The sequence below is a fragment of the Lolium perenne genome, chromosome 3 (assembly GCF_019359855.2).
Source record: "Lolium perenne isolate Kyuss_39 chromosome 3, Kyuss_2.0, whole genome shotgun sequence".
Classification (NCBI taxonomy): domain Eukaryota; kingdom Viridiplantae; phylum Streptophyta; class Magnoliopsida; order Poales; family Poaceae; genus Lolium; species Lolium perenne.
The window spans coordinates 30,412,078-30,428,362 of NC_067246.2; the positions used below are offsets into that span (position 1 = coordinate 30,412,078).

The following is a 16,285-nucleotide window of genomic DNA, read 5'->3' on the forward strand; positions in this document are numbered from 1 at the left end:
CTCTCTGCGTTCTCTTTCTTGATGGACCCCGCTAGCAAGGTCTCGCACTTGGCCTTCATCTTGTCAAGACTGAACCTGCATGCCGCAGCCATTATGTCTCCGACAATCAACAAGCTACCGTCCACGGAAGAACTACTAGCAGGGGTTATTTCTTTCATAGCAAAGGATATATCCTTGGTGCCACTACTGGTGGCAAGGGCTAAGTGTTCCATAGGTGGCAGCTCACCGGTGTAGATGAAGTGCAGCATGGCCTCAAAGACCGCAGCCTTCATATCGGCGACCGGTACAAAGTGGTGTGCCTTGTTGGCCACCCCCATCTCGAATAGGACGGGAGACCTCACAGCAATGAGGAGCTTGTGCGCTCGAATCTCTCTGTTTTCGACAAGGAATGTCACATCCGACCCCTTCTCGTTGGCTAGTAGCTCCTTGAGGTGCCGAGCAATGCTGGGCGGCGGCGCTCCGACACCACAAGCTGTGGGGGTGCCAGTAGCAACGCAGGAGTTGTTGGTGACTATGATGGTGCATCGTATGGTTAGAGAGCCATCATGCGCTAGGAAATGCTGCTCTGCGTCCTTGGTGGCGATGACATCATTCCCATGTGACTGTGCGTACCTTGTAAATATGTGTTGCATATAGTCTTTTTCTGTTGGCTCGTCTTGCCCATTAGGGCCATCCATCCAGAAACATACAGACGCCCTGACATCGGCAGTTCCTGGATCAGTGAACAACTCAGCGGATACGTAGACACACTCTTCATTTTCCGGGTTCTTTCCTGCTGGGTCTACCACCAGCTTCCAATCATAACCATCGATCTCGAAAGTGTTGGACTGTATTTCTCTACCAACACCATAGGTCCTTCTTTTTTTTCGATAAAGAGCACCAAAGTTGGGAATCCTCATCTCATGTGTGCCGCTGACCACCTTGGACGCATCATACGTCGAAACACTCATCTTCTTTGCCCGTGTGGGGGTTTTACGGCGGTGTCGAAGGAGGAGGAGCTGTCGGCTAATCTTTGTGTGGAGACTTTGTCCATGACCTCTACTACCAAGGAGTTGCAGCTCTCTTCTAGCTTCCTGTACTCATCTCGTTGCTCGACGGAGGCGTACACGTCGGCATCGGACGCTGTGTAATCGATGCAAGAGGCCTCGAGTTGTCGACGGTTGTACCGGCCATGCGCCACCAACAGAGTCGGCATGATGAAGCGGCATCCATGCTTTCATACAGTACCTCTTCACACATGAGCCGGAGCTTCTCCAGGTCGTAGCGATCTGCGGCCGCGAGCAGGTCGCACGCCATGGCCACGCGGCGCTTTGCTGCACACTTGTCTAATTTGCAAGCACGCTGGGTTCGTTGCATCGTTTGTGATTGCTTTGATGGGCAGCTCGTCGGTGTAGATGAAGCGGATCATGGCCCTGAAGGTGGACGCGCGCATGTCGTCGACCCTGACACGGCGCGTGGTGCTCTCTCTCATTTCGCCATGATCCGTCGGGCAACATGCATGCGTGCTCCTCCTCCTCTCGGACTCTGAGAACTTTTGATCCACGTACCGGCTCCCACGGAAGGAATAGTCGTCGTGCTCCTCCTGGAGGACCTCGACAGTGCAGAGGATGGTGAGCCGGTCGTCCTGCACGTAGCGGCTCTCATTGCCACGGAACTCGTCCGGTACCGACAACTTCCAGCTCCTGCTGCCGGTCTGCCCCGTCGTCGGATCGGACCAGATGGCTTTCCTTCCCAACGCCTGCGATGCCCGTGGAGTTGTAGCAGCTGCCCGTCGCGCTGAGGTTTGTGCACCCACGCGCGCGGAGCAGGTGCGCGTCGCGTCGCGTAGTTGGTACTTGGTGGAGTACGTCCAAGTCCGTCACGTAGGTTCGCCTGGCATCCAGCCGTGGGCCATCGATCCAGCCAGGCTGGCTCGCAAACGATGCACATCCATCGGCGTGCCCTAGTGGGGCCATTTCCTCTCGCTCCCCTTTGATTGCTTCCGACGAGGCCCGGCCGCATTAATTGTGAATATATCTTTCACGCGCGCGTTGAGTTGCGTTGGCAGCCAAGTTCACCTGGTCCAGTACGGACTGTTTTAATCGATCGGAGGAGTCCGCACGTGAGCTGCTTCTCGCGCATCCGGCCGGCCGGCCGGGACGTACTACCAAATTAAGCGATCCTCCATCGTTTAATTTGTTTGTCGCGATGAGACGACAAATCCACCTCAATTTATGACGACAAATCCAGCTCAATTTACTCGTTCAACCAAATTAATTAAGCGACCGACAAATTAAATCCTGCCGTAGTATTTCTCACGCGCGCCAGCTCAACCAACGTGTCTGCATGGCATCGATCACTTGGTTTCCTCCTCCTCTTCTTCTAATCCATCCGCCTGGATTTAATTACACACCTGGTCAACATCTAATCGATCCGCCTTCTGCGCGAGTGCATGTCGGGAGTGTCCATCGATATATATTCCCTCGCTCGCTCACCTCAATCGGCCGGGAGAGATCGATAATTTCCTTCTTCTTGAGCTAGCCATACGTTTTCAAATCAAATGTACCAAGTTTTCCTCCAAACCGCCTTTATACCAAGTCAATTCTCTAATAATCTTCACGTGATTAGATTCCACCTAGGGCAAAAGATGTGCACGCATAGCCAATACTACTCTACCCGATCAATTAATTAATTGCATGTCACTGATTTATCCATATTATTCACATATATATCTACATATATACATGCGTGCCTACATAAATCTAAGACAAGTAATTCCACACGTACTGAGTATTAGTTGGTGAGTACTTAAGGTTAGTTGGTGAGTACGTACCACACTCTTCCATAACGTACCTAAGCCGTTTTGGCGGCGGCAAACCTATGACCGTACATAGCGTTGGCTGTCGCTTCAAAGCCGCCGGATAGAGAACAACCTCTTACCTCTCACAACCATCTCCAATGACCAGTCCCGCATCCCCCCTTGCCACCAAGGCCGGCGGGAGAACAAGGACAGCTTGGAGGCCACTTTTGAAACGACGACTATGCTTTTTTTTTTTTTATTTCGGGATTTCACCTCCAAGGCGAGCTCCGTCTCCTTCCTCCATGTGAGAGTGATAGATACCCTCCACAGGCACCGCCCGTCGCTACGCCATACAACCACGAAGGGAGCACATCCCCTGCCACCTCCATATTTGCACACAACCGAGCTCCCCTACTCCTTCCCCTCGACTCCACGCTCAACACCGGCACCGATGAGGAGGTCGCCGAAGACCACAAAATTGGCCTTAATTATTTGCGGAGATAAGATACATGGACCTCCGGCCGCTGAAGCTCGACGCAGGAACAACTCATCACCGAGATCCGACGAGAACCAAACTAATTTAAAAAGGGACAAGCACCGACAGGAGGGGGACTCTCTAAACCATGATTCGGAAGAGCCGAGGGGGAGGCACACATAACATGGTTCCGCCTGAAATTGCTCGAAGAATAGTCGGAATTCCTTGCCTCTTGCATGGACCCCTTTTCAACTGGTATTGTTACCATGCCACATTCTATCACTAGGAAAAAAAGTAGAGCCATATAAAACCACTAATTTCGACGAAAAGTTAGCGTAGTTGATCTCGTCTCTGTAGGTCCCCCGCCATCGTTAGACAACTGCTGCTTCACTCGAGGTGTTTACGCCTACACAAGAACCTGAGTCATCATCGCATGATTTGCTGCACCTCGATGGAATTTGTTCAAGAGACCTTTCCGAGTCGGTCTACCTAAGTTGAGAGATATCTCCAACAACATGAAAAAGTTCAACGGTGTGCATAACATACATGACACGAGTGCAAGCATTGCCATATTGCAGTGTAGCCCATGTCCACTTATAAATTGTGATAGGTAGGTGCACGCTCAAATGTGGCAGATGCGTGTTGCATGTGGAGCTAGCTAGAACATCAAGCCTGTGAATAGTCTCGTGAGCTAAGAGCATTTCCACCGGCGTCCCCAAATAGGCACCGACACGGACGCGGGCACTGCCGTATGGGGGGTGTCGGCAGAGCATCCTCTATTTGCGGATGCTGCTCCCACATCGGCGCCTCCAAACCGGCGGCCCCGATAGATTTAGAAAGTCAAATTCAAATTTTGAAAACGATATTCGTACGAAGTTCGAACGAAATTTGTACAAATTTAACGCGAATTCAAACTAAAAAAAACATCTAGCGACGCTGGGAGTCAAAGGCGCTGAAGTTCAGGTCGTCGCCGTCGTCGCTGGATGACCCGAAGGACCAGCTGTCGGCCTTGTCGTCCTCCTCCTCGTTGGCCTTCTCCTCCTTTAGCGCCGGCAGCTCCGATGGTCTGGCGAGGTTAACGTAGTTGCGCCGTGGTCCCTGGCGGATCACACCGCCGCCTGCCGCGGGTCCCGGCGAAATATGCCGGTAGTCTTCGTCGACGGAGCGGCTAACCATGAACTGTAGGGCGGGGAACTCCTCGTCGTTGTCGTCGCCACGGAGGGCCGCCTGCGCCTCGGCCTCCTTCTCCCCCATTTCTTCTTCGCCGGCGGAAGTGGTGGCGAGGCCGCGGCCTCCTCCTCCTTGACGCGGGAGCGGCGGCCCGACCCCGTCGTCCGATGGGCCGGAGCAGAGGACGCGCGCCTCGCCTCGTCGCGGATGACGACGCCTCCAGAAGGAGGCGCGGGCGCAGCCGAGGGCGTGCGCGCGACGGCAGCCGATGATCCGGTGCGAGAGCTTCCGGACGTCGTGGTCCTTTCCGGCGCCCTCTGCAGGGTCGGCGCTGGCGCCGTGCCCACCGCCTGCGGGAAGTACATCGGGTCCTGTTGCCTGTCGCCGCGGACGGAAGCCGTACTGGCGGAGCGTGTTGTCGATGTCGCGGTAGTACCACCAGGCACGGCGGCTGACGGTGTTGAAGCGGCCGCTCAGCGGTTGGCCAGCCACGCGAGGTCGACGGCGCGCTCGTCTTCGAAACGCCGTGCCCAGGCCGGGCTGTCGAGAGCGTTGTCCGGCAAGCTCCTCTCCTCCGGCGTCACCAGGCTCCGCCTTTCCCTAGCGAGGGCCCGCGTGGGTAAGGTAGGTGGACGCCGCGTGGCCAGTCACCGCCCTCGCCGTTTGGGTTTCCGCGCGGGAGGCCATTAATGCCGATGACCAACCTCCCCGCGTCGTTTCCGATGCGAACTCCCGCGTACTCTCGCTGACAAGGCGCCCCACCCGCAAAAACCGTCGTTCCACGAGCTGCCGGCGCTCCCGATTCGCGGCCTTGGCCATGGGCTGGCACAGGGTTGCCGGCGCTTCTATTGCGCTCGAAAAACCACCGGCGCCGTATGGGGCGCACCGGTGTGAGCCCATTTTCTCTCCTGTCACCAAAATGCTATCGGTGACGCCATCGGCCACCGGTGGAGATGCTCTAACTTGTGCATCCGTTGCTTGTTACGGTATATGTGAGCTCATAGCTCTAGCTGTACGCTTTGTACGTGAGTAAATCGTATGCGAAACCAAATTTGGAAACCCACCGAACTAGCCCGCCAAGGAAATTCGAGTTTTGAGCCAAATTTTATGGTCCGTGTCGCGCGGGAATATTTTGGCCCAAACTGAAATTGGAGCCTGAACCACCCAACACCCAAAATCCCCTCCCATCGCCGCATCCTCTCTCCTCCCGTTCCCCATTCCTCCTGCTCCATCTACGGCAGATCCCGGCCAACTCCGGCCAGCCCCCCTGCCTTGCTGGCCACCATCCCGACACTCCCTCATCCTCCTCTCTCGAATCCTCCGCGAGGAACAGCCAGGCCGCATCACCACCTCAAACCCTAGCCTCCGGCTCTACAGAGCTCAAGTTTCGACCTTTGGGTCCATGGCGGCGACACGGCCGCAGGACGGGGTGAGGCGGTTCGGTGGCGATCTTAACGCGCAGACCGCAATGGATTTCTCAGCTCCATGCGCGTGGCGCACCTGAATCCTCTTTTTTGCCACCCCGCTCAAACCCTAGACCCGCCGCGGCCAAATCCTATCACCGCCCCAACTCCGGCATCCGAGATCATGTTGGCCACCGTGGAAGGCCAAGGACTACTACGAAGAGGGCCACGCGCCAGGAGGACAGCGGCAACGCCCCGAAAAACATGCTGCTGCTACCCCCCGTGAGCGAGGTCCCTCTTCCCAACTACTCCAACAATTCTTGCAAAAATTCGTCACTTTTCACATGTTGCAATATGCACGATTTGGAACGGAATCTCTTGCGTGTGAATAGGTGGCAGTGCGTGTGTAGGACTTCAACGTGCTCACTTCTGGTGCTGCTTGTGAATCATTCAAAAGTTTGTATGATTCATTGATTTGAATGTCTGTATCAAGACACCAGACAGTGGGTGTTGTTCGTTTATTTCTGATGCTGCTTGTTAATGAATGGCATCTCTGCATACGCAGTGGATGCTGCTTGATTTCTTTTTCTGCTGCTGCTGCTTATGAATCGACAATGCTGAATGTTGTATCGTTTTCAGGTTCAAATCATATTTGGGCACCAAGCTGCTGCTTATGGAACCATACCAGGAGGTGGCGGCCAGCCAGGTGAGGAGGAGCCTGACTTCATCGGTGACATCTGCAAGTGCCGCGGGGAGGTGCTACAGTCGCTGATGATCGACGGCATCTATTGACTTGGTCTCCGGAAAGAGAAACTCACCGACGAGGAGGTAGCCACTGCCACAAACAAATCCTATGTTGCCGCGTATTTGGGTTCAACCGTATGAGTCTTGCCAATGAAGAGTTCCATAATGCGCTCTTTTTCCTTCCAAAACTCCACTTGTGCTTTCAGGCTCCTATTTTTCTGCATGCTTATATATAATTGTTCTGCTTTTGTTCTTAAATGTATAATCTGTTGTGCGCATAGTGTGTTGATGTCTTATAGTTAGTCCCGATGGTTTGATTAGTAATAGGTATTATGGAGGGCTTGCTTATTTTTCTTTACTCATTTTAGTCTTAAGAAAAAGATGACCAGAATATCATTTGGCTTTATTAATTAAACGATCTGATTGGTATGCTATGATTTCCTTTGTGGCTCTAGTTTAACTGTGATATTCTGTGATTTATATTGCTACCGTCTGATTTCTATTGATATGCTATTAGTTTCCTAGTATTTTTATGTTCATGCTCTGCCTGCCATGGATATATGCTCTGTCCTTCACTGTTGCACTTTATTGGCCACGAATTCTTGCTCACATGGTAACACATGCTGGCTTCCACTGATTACTCTCATTGCTCACATTGGGCAGGTGCGCCGTTGTCGTGACAAGGATGCTGAACTGCTGCTTGTTGCCTACACCATCCGCGTTGAAGGCCTCCTGAAGCTCTTGCCTGTGCTCACTGATCCGACCTGGCACAACTCCGATGGGCTGCTGTTGCCAATGACTTGCAGCTGGTGAGACCTCACTCCTTCATACATTATTACTACTAAAATTCGTTTCTTTTACCTGGCTAATTCCGCACCTGCTGCAAAGCATGCTATGTTTGGATGCGTATCTACGTCAGATTTTCTTTCCTTGGTTTGCGCTTAATTATGCATTGGATGGAGCCCATAACTTGCTGTACATTTTTCCAGGTTCAAATCATATCAGAGGATGAGAAGGAGAGACTCAATGGCGTTGCAAGAGGAAGTCTCTACGGTGGCCGCCAATCAGCTATGAGGTCTTCATCAATAGCATCTCACCTACCAGGAGGTTACCGCCGCCACCAACCGTCCATTCTTTGTGTAGGTTCAGTGCACGCTGCCATGCTTGTTTGGGTTTAACTGAATCTGTTGCATGCCCTCATGGTTATGAATGAATGAATAAAACTGAATAGCCGCTTGATGCAATCCTCTCTTTCTTGGACAACTCGCTTTTGGGCTCTGAATTTTGTCAGCACTGTCGGTTACAACTCTTATATGAAATGGCTAGAACAACATATGATCGTCAATGAGTTTCCACTATAATTTCTCCAACTGTAATTTGCCAGATTAGTAAAGTTGCATATCTATGATATCTTTTTAAGTTTGTTTCTTCTTGCACTCGATAATCATGTTTAGAATTTAATTGCCACCATTGTTGAGGTCTCTCTTCACCACCTCCTCCATGTGTTGCTCTTTTTTTTTCCTGTTGAAATGTGTACGGTGTTGAATGGATGAACATGCATTGTGTGCTTAGGCAGTGGGTCTGCTGATTTTTTTGCTGCTTATGCATCGACAGTGCTGACAAATTCTATTGTTTTCAAGTTCAATGCATATCGGAGCTGAAAAAAAGGCATGAAGTTGGGGAACTGGGACGAGATGGTTTGATTACGAATTGGTATTATGGAGTGCTTGCTTATTTTTTCGTGACTCATTTATGGCATAAGAATAAGATGATAAGATATATGGATGATTTTGCTTTATTAATTGAATGATCTGATTTTTGTCCCATTATTTGCTTTTTGGCTCTTTCCTCCGCTCTTCTACTTTGTTCTGTATTCTTTCATGTCTGATTGGTGATGGCATGCATGGCTGAGCCATTTCTTTCTTGAATTTGTCAAAATTTTGCCTGAATTCGCCTCCTTCCATTTCAGGATATTGGCCCCAAGGATTTGTTGGGTGGTGGAGGCCAAGAGGCAAGTAGTCACCTACAGCAGCCGGTTAGTCTCCACCTAGTCCCCCTTGATGCATTTTTAATGTGCTTCATTAATGTATATTGTAGTATCTGTAGAATATGGTCATCAACGACTGGTAAACGATTAGTCATGACTAATCCATATGTTCATACCCTGTTATGGAGTGGTTGCTTAATTTCATTGCTTGCTTTGTGCTTAATTGTAAGATGATAAGAACACAGTATTGTCATTCTTGTGCTGTGAGTAAATTGATATCATTAAGCCATTTCTGATTCGCTTATGCTCGAGCATTTTCTAGTTGTACAACCTCAATTACTTTCTTTCTGAATGTCATGGTCATTTTGGCTTGCTTTTGGCAGCTCCGTGTAGAAGTGTTTTAACGTCAGTTATTAGCTGTACAGCGTCAGTTTACTTTTGTTTATGAATGTCATGGTCATCTAAATCATCCTGATGCCAACTCGTTTTTTCTACAAGTTTGCGTGTTCTGTAGCTTTGTGGAACTTGATATCATGTTCTCTACCTTTGTAGAAGTTGACATCCATGCTTCACTCACAGGATGACGGTATAGCCCAAGGGGTGGTGGATTCAGGGCCGACAATGATCTCAGCTTGGATGATGCCAGGCACGAGAATGGCTATGCTTGGAAGGTGCCCCCTGCTGCCTTATGCTTAGCTAAATCGCTTCATCTTTGTAAGGGTGGTACCTCAATGACTAGTCATAAATTTCTTTATTAGGTCATAATGGGCTAATAATGGATTTTCTTTTCTAGTCTTTGATATTGGAAAAAATGGATGGTCTCTCCTATTTTGCGAGGTGCTTGACTTTCCTTACATGGTCTTGTCTTCTGGTTAAGATTTTGTGTGGCCCTAAATCAGTTATGAAAATTTTGGTGCTATCTACTTGTCCTTGGAAGGTCTCTGGATGCTCCCTATTTTTGTCTTGTCTTTTATTTTGTACATGCCAAGTAGTTACTTTGGCTGGCCTGGGCCTATGGGCTGATTCCACATTGTAAGCTTGATGATTGGAACGAAAGGGCCTTATTGCCATGTGGTTGGGCTGGCGTTGGAAAATCGATACTTTTTTTTTTGCATCTTGGAATAACATGGTATAGTTGGATTCCAACATGAAAACTAAACCTCAATTCTTTTTTAAAGTGTTGCCTTTGTTGTTACTTAACTGATTATTAAGATTTCATACTTCTTGAATTCTTCCTTCATTATATATGTTTGTTACAGTGAACCCATGCTCCATCGTGCTCGACACCATGGTCTTTGGGTATGTGTTATCTTGTACATTGTGAATCCACTTACTAGCAATGTAAATTGCTGCTATTTTCTGTTTCCACCTTGTGTTCATCAAGGTGGTGTACAACTGATTAGTGGTTGTCACGTACATGGAGTAACAATATATGCATCAAACAGCAGTGTTGGCTTGTAAAGTCTCGTGCCGTTTAATTTCTTCGATATGATGTAATTGTTACCTACTGAACATTCCTTGTACCTGTGTTGATCTCTGGCCTCACCTCGTTCATCTTGTTTGTGTGTGGAGTAGTAATTTTTTGTGCGTATGTGACTCTTTCTTTGTCTGTTGTGGTTCAGTTAATCGATGGACGAGCTGAGCTTCTTTGACTAGTGATGTGATGCTGCTGCGGTACATGGAGCCATGCTTCTTCTGTGGTGCTTCTGCAGGGGTTCCCTGATGCGGCAGCACCAGCAGCAAGAGAGAAGTAGAGTTGATGGTCCGTGATGGTTTTTTTTGTGTTTATTCAAGTGATGGTGCTCTTGTAGTGTTGTGGTCTTAAATTTTCTGCTAGCTGTGTGGTGCTCTTGTAACATTAATTATTTTTAACTTGCTTCGTTGGTTAAACTTGTGGGTCGAATTCTGTACCAGAGTGATGCTTTTGTCACTTGTTATCATATACTAGATGATACCCCGCGCGTTGCTGCGGCAATTAGGTAAGCAAATACATATAAGATAGTAAAATTTGGAGGGAATAAGGATATTGAAATAATAGGGTAATATCAAAATCAAGGGCAATGAGCAAAGAGCCATGTACAAATTATTCGAGAAAAATATCCAATTGGGCCAAAAAAATTCCTTCAGCAGTAAACTATATATTAAAAACAATTGGATATTTACCTAGACAGCCAAGGTGGAGGTCTAGGTAAACTATATATTAAAAAATTTCCTTCAGTAGAATTACTCAACGAAACATTCGGTACATAACAGTGTGAGCAAAAAAATAATACAAAGTAAAAGATTACGCCCGGCAAGAACATTCTATATGTTGTCTCCTGAACCAAATACATAAATTTCTCTGCATTTTGTGCCTTTCCTACGTACAAAGTAAATAAATTTCATGTTAACTCTACATAATTGTCATTTGAGCAGTAATGTGGAACATTAGCATGCCAATTGATATACCGTACAGTTTCATAGTGGAACCATCAATAAGAATTTGTGAAATTAGTTATTGAACACTGACAAAAGTTTATATTTAGCAATCCAAAAGTTTGCGAAAGAAAGGCAAATACCAACAAAACACAGTTCGCTAAGTCTGATTTGATTGTTCAACATAAACATCAGTAGTGACATGTTTTCTTGGTTACATTCTGTGGTCGAACTAACCATTAGAAGCTTCTTCTCCAAGTGTATAACAATGACTATCATTCCTAAATAAGAAATCATATGTCATTATGGAGAAAACCACAAATAAGATGCAGCAGTTCTACCTGGGGAAAGGATTGTGGTTAAGTAGCCTCAGTATTTAAGCAATGAAGAATAAAAAGGAAAGCTCACATGAATGAACTGTACTGAATGCCTTTCCATCTCCTCATGTTAAGACTTATTAGGCTGTAGTATATCCTGAAATACAATCGAGAAAATAAATCTATTGATTTTGAAATATTTAATTTGTTGGGTTCCAAAGTCTGCAGAACAACTTACATTGTGCAAACTCTAAACACCATTCTTCTTGCATGTAATCAAATATGGGCAAAGAAGTATCAACCGCACTAAAACAGCAAGAGGAGCAGGAGAGAAACCTGCATGGTGTAATCAGCTTTATGAGAAGGAGAGAAAATCGATCAGCATGTGCAAATCCGAGTCAAGACGCCAGCGTCCCATGGAGACATCTGTTGAAGAATGAAGAGAAGATAACAGTTCACAATTGCATGTGGGTCATTGGGGGTGAATAACGTATCAACCCTCAATTCGTTCAGGGAACTTGGCTGTCTTACCTAGACAGCCAAGGTGGAGGTCTCGCATCCCAACAGGCGCGGCCGTTTTCTATCGCTCGCCACGAACATTGGCTGCTGGCGCAAGAAGTTCGTGGAAGTCGTGCTACGATACGTGCAGCATGCCGGCATGGCGCACTATCCAGCCACACCGGCAGTGATTGACGGCGCGCCGCCGAGATGGAGGTTGTCTGTGCGATATGCGGCCAGGGCGGGTGAAGCAAGAACTCCTCTGCTTAGCTCGCATAAAATGGCTGCAGCTGAGAAGATCAATCCTCTTAGAACTGGGTTGCAAGAAGATCAATGAAGAAATGGAGCACCAACTTTACAGAAACAAACTGGTAATGGCCCTTGCCGGCAAAACACAAATGTACGGAGCTGGAGTGCAATCTGAAGAATTTCAAGAATATAAGCTCGAGAATAGGAAATGTTAGGGGGGGCTGAAAATTAAGAAATAAGAACATCCAACTACCTTCCAATAAGGCCGGCGCCAAAGATGAAGATTCGAGCAGTGGATCAGGTGGCACGCTAGATGACGGTACAATCATGTATTTAAACGTCAAGGCAGAAGCGACACAACTAAATGGAGCAGTTTCTCCCGCGTTTGCAGGGTAATGGATGCTGATGAATGATAGAGTCCGTTTCATCTGCATTTGAGGCCAGGAGATGGTGGGTTACGGCAGCGAAGAAGATAGTCATAATCAGCGGCTGCCTTTTATCTTCTTGAGGATGAACGTGGGCTAGCTTGTTTGTTAATAATGGACTATTAAGTGCTCATGTATAAAGAAGAGTCAATCCACGTTTAAGAACAAATTAGCTTGAGCAGCCCACGCAAGAGGAAGCTGGGGGTGAGTCAAACGCCGTGAGGATGAATACTCGATGACGTGGCTTCAGGTGGTGCAAGGAAAATCTTGTAGTGGGGTTACTATTAAGAGATACTATAAAAGATTTGTTGGCAAGACTGCTGAGGTGGCAGTCTAGGATTGCTTGTAGATACATGATGAGGTGGATACCTTGCATGTGCAGGAAAATGGGATCACCTATTAAGAATGGAAAGATTTGCTGTGTGATCAGAATGTCCAAAAAAATATCATGGTCATGCTATTTTTTTTCTCCAAAAACCAGGCATATATTGCCATTGCCAGGGAAGGCACACAGAAGTATTTTTCATTTTTTTTGCAAAACTTTAAAATTTTGATTTTGATTTCTCTTGCAAAAATTGTGAGAGCTGGCGGCTCAAATGAGGATATGTGCACCTGAAATTCCGGCAATGGTTAAGCTTTTGCATGCATCTTGTCAAAGTTGCCCTCCATTAGCGGGAAAAATCATTGTGGTGTGATCACATGGATTGACCAATGTACAGTTAGGATAAAATGCTGCAACTTTTACATATGAGCTCCTTTGTTGACAACTATGGGCTCGTTAAAAGATAAACGTGGTATCTACAACAGAATAAGTGAAAATGTCGGATATCCATCCCTGCTATTTCATTTGTGTCGGAACTAGCATAAAATAGCGTCGCCTTGCCGGTTTAGCGGGAAAACCCTAGAAAACCCAGCCGATGCCCTAGTTTCAGCGAGGAGGATAGTTGGGGTGATACTTTGAGCGATAGAACGGCCATCACAGATCGTGTGAAACACGGTAGCTTCTCCGTCCGGACTTCGATACCAACGCACCCGGGTCCGTTGTAAATCTAGCGACGAGATGTAAGCTGGCCAACATGATTTTATGAATACAAGCTCAGAGAGTAAGAGCTTGAATGGTGAGTGTGTTCTATTTCATGCGGGAATGCATAAAATAGTGCCACATCACCATTTGGGCCGGAAGACCGTAGAAAGTCCTTGTGGCGTTGTCGCCTCACTAGTTTCGGCGGGGAGGACAGCCGGGGCGACGATTTGAGAGGGAGAGAGAGAGAGAGAGAGAGAGCCGCCAGAGTGTAGATCATGTGGAAACACAATCTCTTTTTCATCCGGACTCCGCTGACGACACGCACGAGCATGTTGGAAAGCTAGCGACATACGCGCGCATCGGGGAGACGGTGCCATACTTTTTATCTGGGACCTTATGTTATGCTCAGAAACATATATTACCTATAATTGTATGTGCCGCTATGCTGTTTGCGCCCATATTTATGCTAGGATTTAGCTATTACCTATGTCACGCGCCATCTCATTTCATGTGTCGTCCGTTATCGTGGAGGTGTACGTGCTAGGATATATAGGCGTCCAAACATTTCACCAATCTTCGAATATATGGTTATAAGAGCATCTCCAGTCGCGTCTCCCAAATCGTCCCCCAAACCGCGCCGGATTGAGCGTTTGGGGGACGTGTTTCGTTCGTGCCGCCTTTGGGGGACGTCGCTCCCCAGCCGCGTCCCCCAAACGCCGCCCCCAAACATTTAAAATACTTTTTTTGCCTTTTTTATTTCAATTTCCACAAACTAATACATAATTTGAAACGTGGTTTACACGAAAACATAATTGGGAACGTGGTTTTCCACAAACTAATACATAGTTTGAACCGTCGTGGACACAAATATAAAATTTTGCAAAGAAACTAAACCTAACTAGGCCGTGCATCGAAGGTTTCGTGTGTTCGCTGCTAAGAAAGAACACTCGAGGGCACACCCAGTCACCTAAACTGGAAAATCCAGCGGGAGGATGGTGCCCTTGTTGGTTCTACCGATGAGGCGAACATCCAGAAACCTCCGTGCACGTGTTCGCTGCGAAGAAAGAACACTCAGTCGTCCTCCTCGTCGGTGCTGTCGCCGTGGTAGTCCCGACGGCACCGCGTCTCGTCGAAGACCTTGACGCTCATGTCCCTGTCGCCGAAGTAGGAGAACTGGAGGATGAAGCCGGCTTGGAGGCCGTGGTGCCGCGCGAACTTCTCCCAGCCGATGTTGAGGTACATCTTGCCGCGCGCGTCGTAGATCACGTCGACGATCCACCGGTAGTAGCCGCACGCAGCCTCCCGCAGATGCATCGTGCGCGGGCGATCGTCGCCGGCGACATAGTCGGCGAAGGAGTCTGGCAGCCTCTGGATGCCGTGCGGGTCGCCCTTGAGGACGAGGACGAACTCGAACTGGCTGGCTGGCTCCACGTCCATCTCCGACGATGATGAAGCCGGCGGCGTGGAGGGCGACGGCGAGTGTTCAGCTCTGCCGCGGCCGCGACCGCGACCGCGACCACGACCACGACCACGACCACGACCGCGAGGTCGGCCTCCGCCTCTACCGGACATAGCGTCGAGTCTTGTTGAGATGGTGGCGGCTAGGGTTTGAGAGAGAGGCGCTAGGGTTTGTGTGTGAGAGGGACGATGAGATGCGGCCCTTTTATAGGCCGGAGGGAGGCGGGGAGCGGTGGCGCGCATTAACGCCAGCACGCAGAGCTAGGCGCGACGGGACGCGTCGCTGCGGGAGCTGCACCGTCGCTGCGTCGCTGCGGGAACCGCACCGCCAATAACTTTCGTCGCGAGGTAGGCGACGGTTAGGTTAAAAATTTATTGTGCCGCTGACGAGTCGACCCCGCCACTCCCCGCCTCGCTTTTCGTTGTGTCCGGCGTCCCCGGTGCGTCCCCTGTGGGATGGGGACGGGCTCGGGGCGCCGGACACCGAATGGGAGCGCGCCGGACAAAAAAGGGCTTTGGGGGACGCGGCTGGAACGCTTTTTTTGTCCGGCGCGCCCCAAATCCCTTTGGGGAACGCTTTGGGGGACGCGGCTGGAGATGCTCTAAAGAGGTGTTGCAGAGAAATGACCAGCCCAACAACTCATTTATTTAGTGCGCACGGCAAGCTCAACAGGACATGGCAGGGCGCCGCTCGTGGAAGAATGCAGCAAGCTAGCTAGCTCACTCGCTGCTTGTCAAGCACTACCACGGCCTTGTGCAGGAATGCCAGGAACCAATCAGGCACGCCCAACCCAGCACGCAGCAGCTAGCAAGTTAGAACAGCAAGACGATGACCTTGAGAACAACGCCGCCTGGAGCAGCTCATCAACGGATACGCCGATGAATCACAAGCCATTATAGACCAAAATATTACAAAGAGGTAGAAACTGATACATCTTGTACCGATCAAAATTTGCAACGAGCTAATACATGATGCATAGAGCTAGCAGCTGATGCTAACTATGGATTAGCAAACCATGGCCAGTCCGGGTGCACCTGGGCAGATCGCCGCCGCCGTTGACCATCCGAGCAAGGCCGCCATCGCCTAGATTCTCTTCAAGAGGTGAGCCTAGCTCAAGCTGCTCACCGTTGATCATCCGAGCAAGGCCGCCATCACCCAGCTCGAGCGCCTCGCGACAGCTAGAGACGAGATAAAATATAGGAGAGAGAACAAATCACGTGCTTTTTCTTTTGGCTGCTAGATGGCCCAGGATACCCTGAGTCTAAAACTCAAGGCGTGTGCCACAAGTGCAGCCATTTGAAAAGTTGCAAAATGCTAAGGACACATTATAAGCATGGGGA

At 49.0% G+C, this 16,285-nt stretch overlaps 1 protein-coding gene and 1 long non-coding RNA gene across 5 annotated transcripts in view; both read left to right on the top strand.

Annotated features, from left to right (window-relative positions):
- Positions 1–16,285, top strand: part of LOC127340854 (uncharacterized) — a 177,443-nt gene that overhangs the window by 60,944 nt on the left and 100,214 nt on the right. The gene's annotated exons all lie outside the window — the stretch shown is intronic.
- Positions 6,546–9,500, top strand: LOC139837497 (uncharacterized). Of its 4 annotated transcripts, none has more exons than XR_011753979.1 (5): positions 6,546–6,655; positions 7,235–7,380; positions 7,561–7,710; positions 8,541–8,606; positions 9,138–9,500. It is a non-coding gene; the product is annotated as an uncharacterized lncRNA (long non-coding RNA). The 4 variants fall into 4 exon arrangements; XR_011753980.1 differs by having other exon boundaries at positions 7,561–7,678; XR_011753978.1 differs by lacking the exons at positions 8,541–8,606; positions 9,138–9,500 and adding an exon at positions 8,212–8,275 and having other exon boundaries at positions 7,561–7,714.